Source organism: Medicago truncatula, chromosome 2, assembly GCF_003473485.1.
Source record: "Medicago truncatula cultivar Jemalong A17 chromosome 2, MtrunA17r5.0-ANR, whole genome shotgun sequence".
NCBI classification, from domain to species: domain Eukaryota; kingdom Viridiplantae; phylum Streptophyta; class Magnoliopsida; order Fabales; family Fabaceae; genus Medicago; species Medicago truncatula.
The window spans coordinates 24,119,158-24,129,406 of NC_053043.1; the positions used below are offsets into that span (position 1 = coordinate 24,119,158).

The 10,249-nt window shown below is 38.1% G+C and overlaps 1 non-coding gene across 1 annotated transcript; it reads right to left on the reverse strand.

The window, feature by feature from the left end:
• Positions 1–8,497: 8,497 nt before the first annotated feature.
• On the reverse strand, positions 8,498–8,604 carry LOC120578754 (small nucleolar RNA R71). The gene has a single exon (XR_005644565.1). It is a non-coding gene; the product is annotated as a small nucleolar RNA R71 (small nucleolar RNA).
• Between the last annotated feature and the right edge of the window lie 1,645 nt (positions 8,605–10,249).

The window sequence follows — 10,249 nt, forward strand, 5'->3', positions numbered from 1 at the left end:
AGCGGTTTTAGATGGGGGAAAAAATCGGGCAAGGAATGCCCGCCTCATATCGTCCCATGAAGTGATGGAACCGACTTCTAGGGAATGGAACCAAGCGCTAGCTCTATCCCTTAAGGAAAAGGGAAAGAGATGAAGTCTTACGGCTTCTTGGTTCTCTTTTATGGTGCCACTGAGTCTAAGGAAGGAAGAAATATGGAGATTTGGATCCTCAGTGGGTGATCCAGAAAACTGATTTTGCTGCACCAAATTGAGTAGTGCAGGCTTGATTTCGAAGTTATTACCCTCAACCGTTGGGTACACGATAACAGCTTGTGGCTCTTCCGTTGAAGGAGTAACATACTCTTTGAGAGTGCGTTCAGCCATAGCAGTATTATTTTGTGCCTCTCTCTTTTTCTTATGCAAAAATCTTTCGATCTTAGGAATAAATTCTCCAAGACTTTTACTTCTTCGCATAAGAAACCGAGAACCCAAAAAGTCAGTGGTAAAACAAAAGAAAGAAGTAGAAGATAAGAGGAAGAGAAGAGAGTTCTAATCACAAAGAAAGAGTTAATCAAATTAGTTTACTCCCCGGCAGCGGCGCCAAAAACTTGATGAGATAAAACCGCAAGTGCACGGTCTTACCGAAGTAGTATGAAAAGAGTATCGTTCCGACAGGGAGTAGTTCAATTTAATTAACCTTTAGAGATGATTAGAAGAGAAGAAAATTGTAAGTTGGGGGTTTTCAAACGGTTGAAAATAAATATAATAAAAGGAGCCTTGGGATCGTTGGTTTCATCTAAATAACAAGTCCTTCTCAAACCAAAACTATAAGCTTATAATGTTATGTTAGACCTAATTTCTCAAGATAGTTTCTCTTATGTTCCTCTAGCAACCAAGCCTATTTTGCTGACTTGATTACTATCAGATTTTGGTTCCTCTAACAACCAAGCCTATTTCGCTGACTTGATTGTTATTAGTTCCCTTCAAGATCGAAACTATATGTCTCAAAGATTGCAAAGCCTATTTCGCTGACTTTGCAATCCTTGTCTGAATTCACTTGTTCGAATATCAAAGCTCCACTTTCGTTTTATGAATTGATATTTGGAATAATGGATAAACAATTATCAAACCCTCCACTTTCGTTTCCACAGTTTGATAATGGTTGATCCATGTTAAGACGGTGAATTCAGATAAGAGATTAGGGTTACATAAGATTAAGGCTTAGAGCTTGGTTTGATTAGGATTATGTCATTTAGACTTATCCAACAATCCCAAGACAAGAAGAAGTCTACTCACTCATGTTCATCGTAGACACGGGGGAGAAGAGAGAAAGCATAAAGGTAAATGACAAGAAAATAAAGGAAAAGAAAAGAACTTTAATTAGAAATGCAATTGTCACTTATTGAATTCCAAGTAAAGATGAATATTTGTGATGGATGGCTACTCTATTTATAGCATTTGTTCGACTTAAAATCTAAGCTATTACATTCGGGCTAAAAATAGAGTAGCTTAAAATCTAAGCAAAAGCAGCAAAAGTGACTCTGGAGGGTGGCACGGCCGTGCCAAGCTTCTGACATGGGGGAGACATATTTTTGTCTCTCAATCTTCATATTTTTGCATCCAATCGGCTCCAAGTCCCTTTCTTTTGCTCCAAGACTCAATCCATCCAATATTCATTCCTGAAATAAAATAAAATGCAATTTAAAGTAAACTATCCTAAAAGGGAAATAATACCAACATAAAATAAAATAAAATCTAAATAAAACTAAACTAAAAAGCATATTAAAATAGTCAATAAATGACTCATCACCGAGCAAGTAAACTATGCTCATTATAATCAAGGGTTTAGGAACGATCAATTTTTTCAAACCCCTCAAAATCTTTTTGGACAACAAACAACACCACCTGGTTTTGAAAATAACCAAGGAGCCCCTCAAAGATCCAACTTGGAACTTTTGCTAGAAAATCTTGTATTAGATAACTCTAGGCATAACAAAGAATTTGAAATCTAAGCTAGAAATTTGAAGGACTCTCTCGATAGGCTTTCCTCAAAAGCAGATTCTCTTTGTACTCACAACAAAATTCTAGAGATTCAAATCCCTCAAATAGGCCATCAAGTAGCCTCTCCCTCCCAAACCTCCGGAATCCTTCCGAGCCAACCTAAGGCTAACCCAAAGGGTCAACCGAATGATGTTACACTTACGGATGGTAAACAATTAAAGGACCCCGTTGTGGAAACCAAGACTAATGAAGTTGAGGTAGAGAGTGAAAAGCCACATAGTGAGAAAGTTGTGATAGAGAGTGAAAAGCCTAAATATGAGTCAAAAATTCCTTTCCCACAAGGGTTTGATGAGTCCAAACTAGATGAGCAGTTTAGGCAACTTATTGAAATCATTCAAGACAAATTGCCATCTAAACTTCAGGATCCAGAGAGTTCTTCCAAACCATGTTTCGTAGGATCCGAGATTATAGAAAGAGCCATCTGTGATTTGGGGGAGAAAGTCAGTTTGATGCCATTGTCCCTTTGTGAAAGATTGGGTATAGGAAAGAGAAACCCTTTGATCGTCAAGCTAATGACTTTAAACGAGCGCTTCGTGGGAGGCAACCCATGCATTTAATTTCTTTTGTTTTATTTGTTTCTTGTTGTTTTAAGTTATTTTGTAGGTAATTGTCCAAGAATGATTCAAGAAAAAGAAAATTTTTGAAGTCCCGGTCTCTAGAACCTTGGCACGGTCGTGCCAGACCTTGCCTCTCCAAAACCAAGCCAAACCCAGGAACTTGGCACGACCCGTGCCAACCTCAGCACGGCCGTGCCCGACCCCAGGTAAGGTTAAACCTCATTTCTTCTTCCAATCTAAACATCTCTCATCCTTCCATCTTCTCTCTAAAACCTCCATAAACCACAAAAACCATTACAACCACAACCCTTCATTCAAAAACAACTTTCATCCACCCAATCCAAAAATCATCCAAATTCGTAGCCCCCATTAACCTCACCCAAAACCCACAAATTCATCACCAATTTCCACAACCCAACCCCTAAAACTCACTTAAACCTTCTCCCCATCACTAAACCAACCTCTTCCACCAAAAACATTCACTAAACCCAACCTTCACCAACACCACACCAAGTCCAACCAAGGTCAAGGCTTTGGCTTCCAAAAGAAGTGGAAAAGAAGTTGCAACATCTTCAAGAGGACCTCCCCCAAAGAAGCAAGTACCGGCAAAGAATCATGGCATAATATTCAAGGACAACAAGCAAAGGGATAGGTATAAAAATCTCATCTCTAAACCTTTACATCCTTGCAGGTACCCTGATAATTATGACTTGGTTACACTAGGTCTTAGAGACAATGTGTTTAAATTGCTAGGACGATTAGGGTGGGTTGCTATGTTACGACCTATGCGGGGTTATGAAAATTTCACCTATTCAAATGTTTTTACAAAGGATAGGATGAATTTGGATAACCCTAATCATAGAATCTCTTTCCGGCTTATGAACATTGATTACGAGATGTCTCTTCAACACTTTTGTGATGAGATGGGCTTCGCTAACGCGGGGTTCATCCACGACTCTTGGGATCAAAGTCTTAAGCCGGTTGACTATCAACCCGCCACCTTTTGGGAATATATCACCGGCCTTAGGCAATTTAACACAAGTTCAAACAAAGCTAGCAATATTCACAACCTGATGCTTAGGTACCTTCAAAGGGTAATGACTTGCACTATTTGGGGTAGGACCGAATTGGGGAACACTAGGACGGATGAACTCTTCATGTCGTGGGCCATGCTTAACAACCACCCCGTTAACACATGCTTTTACTTGCTTGATTACCTTTCCCATGTCGGTAATAGGTCTGATAGTAGGGGAGAGATAGTTGTGGGTGGTATCATCACATACATAGCTAGGCAATAGGGAGTGGGTGAGGACCAAGGGATTAACAACATTGAGGGAAACAATAGGCTTAACATAGAGACCCTTATCTTTATGAATTTCATTAAGCCCCGTCCACCCATGTCCTACACACTCAAACTCAATGTGCCTATTTTGATTATACTTTCTAACCCATCTAGGACTAACACCGAGGTGGAAGAAAATTTGTTGTATGTTGTTGATGATCCACAGGTACATGAGAACACGATGATGAAGGCGAGGAAGATGCACATTTGCACCAAGAAGAGGAAGGTGCACAATTGCACCATGATGAGGAGCACCATGACCATGATGCCGGAGAAACCAATGAAAATGCAAGATGGGCATGGATGCATACCGAGGTCGAGAGGATAAGCACCGAGAAACTAAGGCAAGGTGTTGAATTGTCGGGACTAAGGAATGATGTCCTAAGGGGCAACCGCATATCCGAAGAAAATAACCAAATGCTTCTTCTTCTTCTTCTTCTTCTTCTTCTTCTCTTTTATTTTTCTATTTTGAATCATTGAGGACAATGCTTCTCCTAAGTGTGGGGGGAGCCTAATAAAGTGTCTTTAGTCGTAGTGTTTCCAAACTCCCTTGAACTTTATTCTTTTGTTTTGTTTTATTGTAAAAGGCATGAATAAGCAGCTTGTTTTTATTGTTTTATTATGACATAAATTTTTTGTTGTCTCTTCAATGGTCGTTTCTTGTACATGAAAGTGATTTCTTGTGTTGTAAGTGTTCTTGCTATACCCACATCAAGTTTTATTGTGAAAATTCTCCAATGAGAAAAGCACCTAGTTGCAATCCTTGAGTAAGTGTATGAATAGGTATTTTAAGGAACACGTTCTAACTTTAATGGTAACTTGGACCCTTAAAAATCTTCAGAGTAAAAGTAGTATAAGTTTGTGTGGGAATAATTCTAATGTGTTGTAATGTGTAAACCAAAATGGGGCAGAAGAATATCACCAGCACGTGGAGGAAAGGATACCCCTTCTCTGACTTCCTAAATGTGGTGATGACTTCTCAAACAAATTGTGCTTAAATTAAACCCTCTAAAAAGAGGAACTTCCTAAGTGAAGATGAATAAGTTGTAGCACTACTTAGGGTGATCATGGAAACTTGGAGGAAAGGATACCCCCTCGAGGACTTCCAATGTGAAATGATAGCCCCTAGGCATCTACAAGCCCCCAAGTATCTAACTTATCAAATCTATCTAAACTCTCCCATCTCTCTTATATGAAATGAAGAAAGGATTTTTCTCGGTCACTTTAGTGTTAAGGTTAGAACCTGTTCCTCATAATATCTATCTTATACAGGAGCAAGAAAAGGGTTGGACTACACACACACACTCACTTAAGATTTGTTGTTGGGTTGAATAAGTTCACAAGGAATACTTGAAGTTGTGATTAGTGTACATTGAAATGAAACCTCGAGGGAGACATAAGCTTTTATTTGAATTGTCATATATTAATCCTTTTGTTGCTGCCATGTCTATGCCTTTTCCTTGAGGACAAGCAAAGATTCAAGTGTGGGGGAGTTTGATGAGTCATTTATTATCTATTTTCATATGTTATTTAGTTTAGTTTTAATTAGATTTAAGTTTATTTTAGATTAGTATTATTTCCTTTTCGAGCTATTTTACTACAATTGCATATTGTTATATTTCAGAAACGAATATTTGATGGATTGAGTCTTGGAGCAAAAGAAAGGGGTTTTGGAGCTGATTCGGTACGAAAATATGAAGATTCGGAGACAAAAATATATCTCCCTAAAGTCAGAAGCTTGGCACGGCCCGTGCAAAGGTTGGCACGGCCGTGCCACCTCCCAGAACAACTTTTGCTGCTTTTGCTTAGATTCTAAGCTACTCTATTTTAATTTACTTGTGGAACATTCTAGTGATTGCTTAGATTTTAAGTCGAATGTAAACTATAAATAGAGTAGCTAGCCATCACAAATATTCATCTTTTCTTGGAATGCAATATGTGACAATTGTCTTTCTAATAAAAGTTCATTTACTTTCTTGTTATTTACTTTTATGCTTTCTCTCTTCTTCTCCTTGTCTACGATGAACATTAGTGAGTAGACTTCTTCTTGTCTTGGGATTGTTGGATAAGTCTAAATGACATAATCCTAATCAAACCAAGCTTTAAACCTTAATCTTCTGTAACCCTAATTTCTTATCTAAATTCACCGCTTTAACATGGATCAACCATTATCAAACTGTGGAAATGAAAGTGGAAGGTTTGATAATTGTTTATCCATCATCTCAAATATCAATTCATAAAACGAAAGTGGAGCTTTGATATTCGAACAAGTGAATCTAGACAAAGATTGTAAAGGCAGTGAAATATTCTTTACAATCTTTGAGACATATAGTTTCGAACTTCAAGGATTCTAAATTGTGATCAAGTCAGCGAAATAGGCTTGGTTGCAACTTAGGACCAAAATCTAATAGTAATCAAGTCAGCGAAATAGGCTTGGTTGCTAGAGGAACAAAAGAGAAACTGTCTTGAGAAATTAGGTCTAACATAAAGTTATAAGTTTAATAGTTTGGTTTGAGAAGGACTTGTCGTTAGGATGAACCAATAATCTCAAGGCTTTTATCTTTTATTATTATTTTCTTTTAAATATACAAAAACCCAAAACTTTCTACCTTATAAATCTTCAGTCTAATCATTATCTAAAGTTAATTGAATTCATAACTCCCTGTCGGAACGACCCTCTATTTTTACTACTTCGATAGGACCGTGCACTTGCGGTTTTATCCCATCAATGATGTTGTTGATTATGAGGAATATATGTATGTTGGATATTGATGAGTCATTTATTGACTATTTTAATATGCTTTTTAGTTTAGTTTTATTTAGATTTTATTTTATTTTATGTTAGTATTATTTCCTTTTTAGGATAGTTTACTTTAAATTGCATTTTATTTTATTTCAGGAATGAATATTGGATGGATTGAGTCTTGGAGCAAAAGAAAGAGACTTGGAGCCGACTGAATGCAAAAATATGAAGATTGAGAGACAAAAATATGTCTCCCCCATGTCAGAAGCTTGGCACGGCCGTGCCACCCTCCAGAGTCACTTTTGCTGCTTTTGCTTAGATTTTAAGCTACTCTAATTTTAGCCCGAATGTAATAGCTTAGATTTTAAGTCGAACAAATGCTATAAATAGAGTAGCCATCCATCACAAATATTCATCTTTACTTGGAATTCAATAAGTGACAATTGCTTTTCTAATTAAAGTTCTTTTCTTTTCCTTTATTTTATTGTCATTTACTTTTATGCTTTCTCTCTTCTCCCCCATGTCTACGATGAACATGAGTGAGTAGACTTCTCCTTGTCTTGGGATTGTTGGATAAGTCTAAATGACATAATCCTAACCAAACCAAGCTCTAAGCCTTAATCTTATGTAACCCTAATTTCTTATCTGAATTCACCATCTTAACATGGATCAACCATTATCAAACTGTGGAAACGAAAGTGGAGGGTTTGATAATTGTTTATCCATTATTCCAAATATCAATTCATAAAACGAAAGTGGAGCTTTGATATTCGAACAAGTGAATTCAGACAAGGATTGCAAAGTCAGCGAAATAGGCTTTGCAATCTTTGAGACATATAGTTTCGATCTTCAAGGGAACTAATAACAATCAAGTCAGCGAAATAGGCTTGGTTGTTAGAGGAACCAAAATCTGATAGTAATCAAGTCAGCGAAATAGGCTTGGTTTCTAGAGGAACATAAGAGAAACTATCTTGAGAAATTAGGTCTAACATAACATTATAAGCTTATAGTTTTTGTTTGAGAAGGACTTGTTATTTAGATGAAACCAACGATCCCAAGGCTCTTTTTATTATATTAATTTTCAACCGTTTGAAAAACCCCAACTTACAATTCTCTTCTTCTCTAATCATCTCTAAAGGTTAATTGAATTAAACTACTCCCTGTCGGAACGATACTCTTTTAATACTACTTCGATAAGACCGTGCACTTGCGGTTTTATCTCATCAAGTTTTTGGCGCCACTGCCGGGGAGTAAACTAATTTGATTAACTTTTTCTTTGTGATTAGAATTCTCTTCTCTTCCTCTCTTTCTTCTACTTCTTTCTTTGTATTACCAATTAACTTCTTGGGTTCTCGATTTCTTATGCGAAGAAGTAAAAGTCTCGGAGAATTTATTCCTAAGATCGAAAGATATTTGCATAAGAAAAAGAGAGAGGCACAAAATAATACTGCTATGGCTGAACGCACTCTAAAAGAGTATACCACTCCTTCAACGGAAGAGCCAAAAGCTGTTATCGTGTACCCAACGGTTGAGCGTAATAACTTCGAAATCAAGCCTGCACTACTCAATTTGGTGCAGCAAAATCAGTTTTCTGGATCACCCACTGAGGATCCAAATCTCCATATTTCTTCCTTCCTTAGACTCAGTGGCACCATAAAAGAGAACCAAGAAGCCGTAAGACTTCATCTCTTTCCCTTTTCCTTAAGGGATAGAGCTAGCGCTTGGTTCCATTCCCTAGAAGTCGGTTCCATCACTTCATGGGACGATATGAGGCGAGCATTCCTTGCCCGATTTTTTCCCCCATCTAAAATCGCTAAACTTAGAGATCAAATCACGCGGTTCAATTAGAAAGATGGGGAGTCTCTCTATGAAGCGTGGGAGCGTTTCAAGGAAATGCTCAGACTTTGTCCCCACCATGGCTTAGAGAAGTGGCTTATAGTCCACACATTTTATAATGGCTTGTCATATACCACTAAGATGTCTGTTGATGCAGCTGCAGGGGGAGCTTTAATGAACAAAAACTATACGGAGGCTGATGCCTTGATTGAAGACATAGCTCAGAATCATTACCAATGGACCAACGAGAGAGCCGTCACCGCTCCTACTCCCTCTAAGAAAGAGGCAGGTATGTACGAAGTCTCTGAATATAACCACCTTGCTACTAAGGTTGAGGCATTAACCCAAAAATTTGAAAAGCTTAATGTTAATGCTGTCACACCTTCTTCTGCATCCCCTCCTTGTGAAATCTGTGGTATATCCGGTCATATCGGTGTTGATTGTCAGTTAGGTAGTGCTGCCAATATTGAGCAACTGAATTACGCTCAATATAACCAAGGAATGAGGCCAAATCAAAATTTTTACAAAAATCCTCAAGGTTCCTATGGACAAGCAGCACCACCTGGCTATACAAACAACCAGAGAGTGGCTCAGAAATCAAGTTTGGAGATTTTGTTGGAAAATTGCATAGCTAATCAAAATAAAAATCTTCAAGAACTGAAAAACCAAACAGGATTTCTGAACGACTCTCTCTCCAAACTCACTACCAAGGTTGATTCTATCGCCACACACACCAAAATGCTTGAGACCCAAATCTCCCAAGTGGCCCAACAAGTGGCCACCTCTTCTCAAACACCAAGAGTCTTTCCTGGTCAACCTGAAACAAACCCGAAAGCTCATGTCAACGCTATTTTTCTTAGGGGTAGTAAGTTAGAAGAGACCGTTGCTAAAGCCAAAAGTGTCGAGGGAGAGAGTGTTAAGTGCCTAGGTAAGCAAGGTGTGATAGAAAGAAAGAAACCGCTTGATAAGAACAAAGCCCTTACAACATTAAGGCTTACTAAGCTTAACTTGGAGACTCAATTCACTAAATTTTTAAACGTACTTCAAAAGATTTGCATTAAGATTCCCTTTGCTGAAGCTTTGTCTCGTATGCCTCTATACGCCAAATTTTTAAAAGACATTTTTTCACAGAAAAAGGCTATAGATCATAATGAAACAATAGCTTTGACAAGGGAAAATAGTGCAATCATTAGGAAGCCACCCACTAAGCTTAGAGATCCAGGAAGTTTTGCCATCCCTTGTATGATAGGGAGTGAAACCTTAAAACGAGCTTTATGTGATTTAGGAGCTAGTGTTAGTCTGTTGCCCCTACCCCTCTTTAAAAGGCTTGGATTGGGAGAGTTAAAGCCTACCGAAACAACATTGAAGTTAGCTGATCATTCTGATATCCATCCTGTCGGATATGTCGAGGACATCCCCGTTAAAATTAGAAGGGATAGACATCCCAACTGATTTCATGGTGCTTGACATAGATGAGGACAATGAGTGACCTATAATTTTAGGACGACCCTTTCTAGCCACTACGGGTGCTATAGTAGATGTTCAGAATGGTAGGATAGTTTTTCAAGTGAGTAATGAGCTGATAGGGTTTGAGTTGGAGCATTATATGAAAGGTCCCGCTCTCTATTCTTGTAACGCGATTAAAGATCATGATGTGAAAGAACGCTCATTAGCGTCATCTACACAATATGAACTCTTTGATCCTTTCTAAGGACACTTTCTTAAAACGTC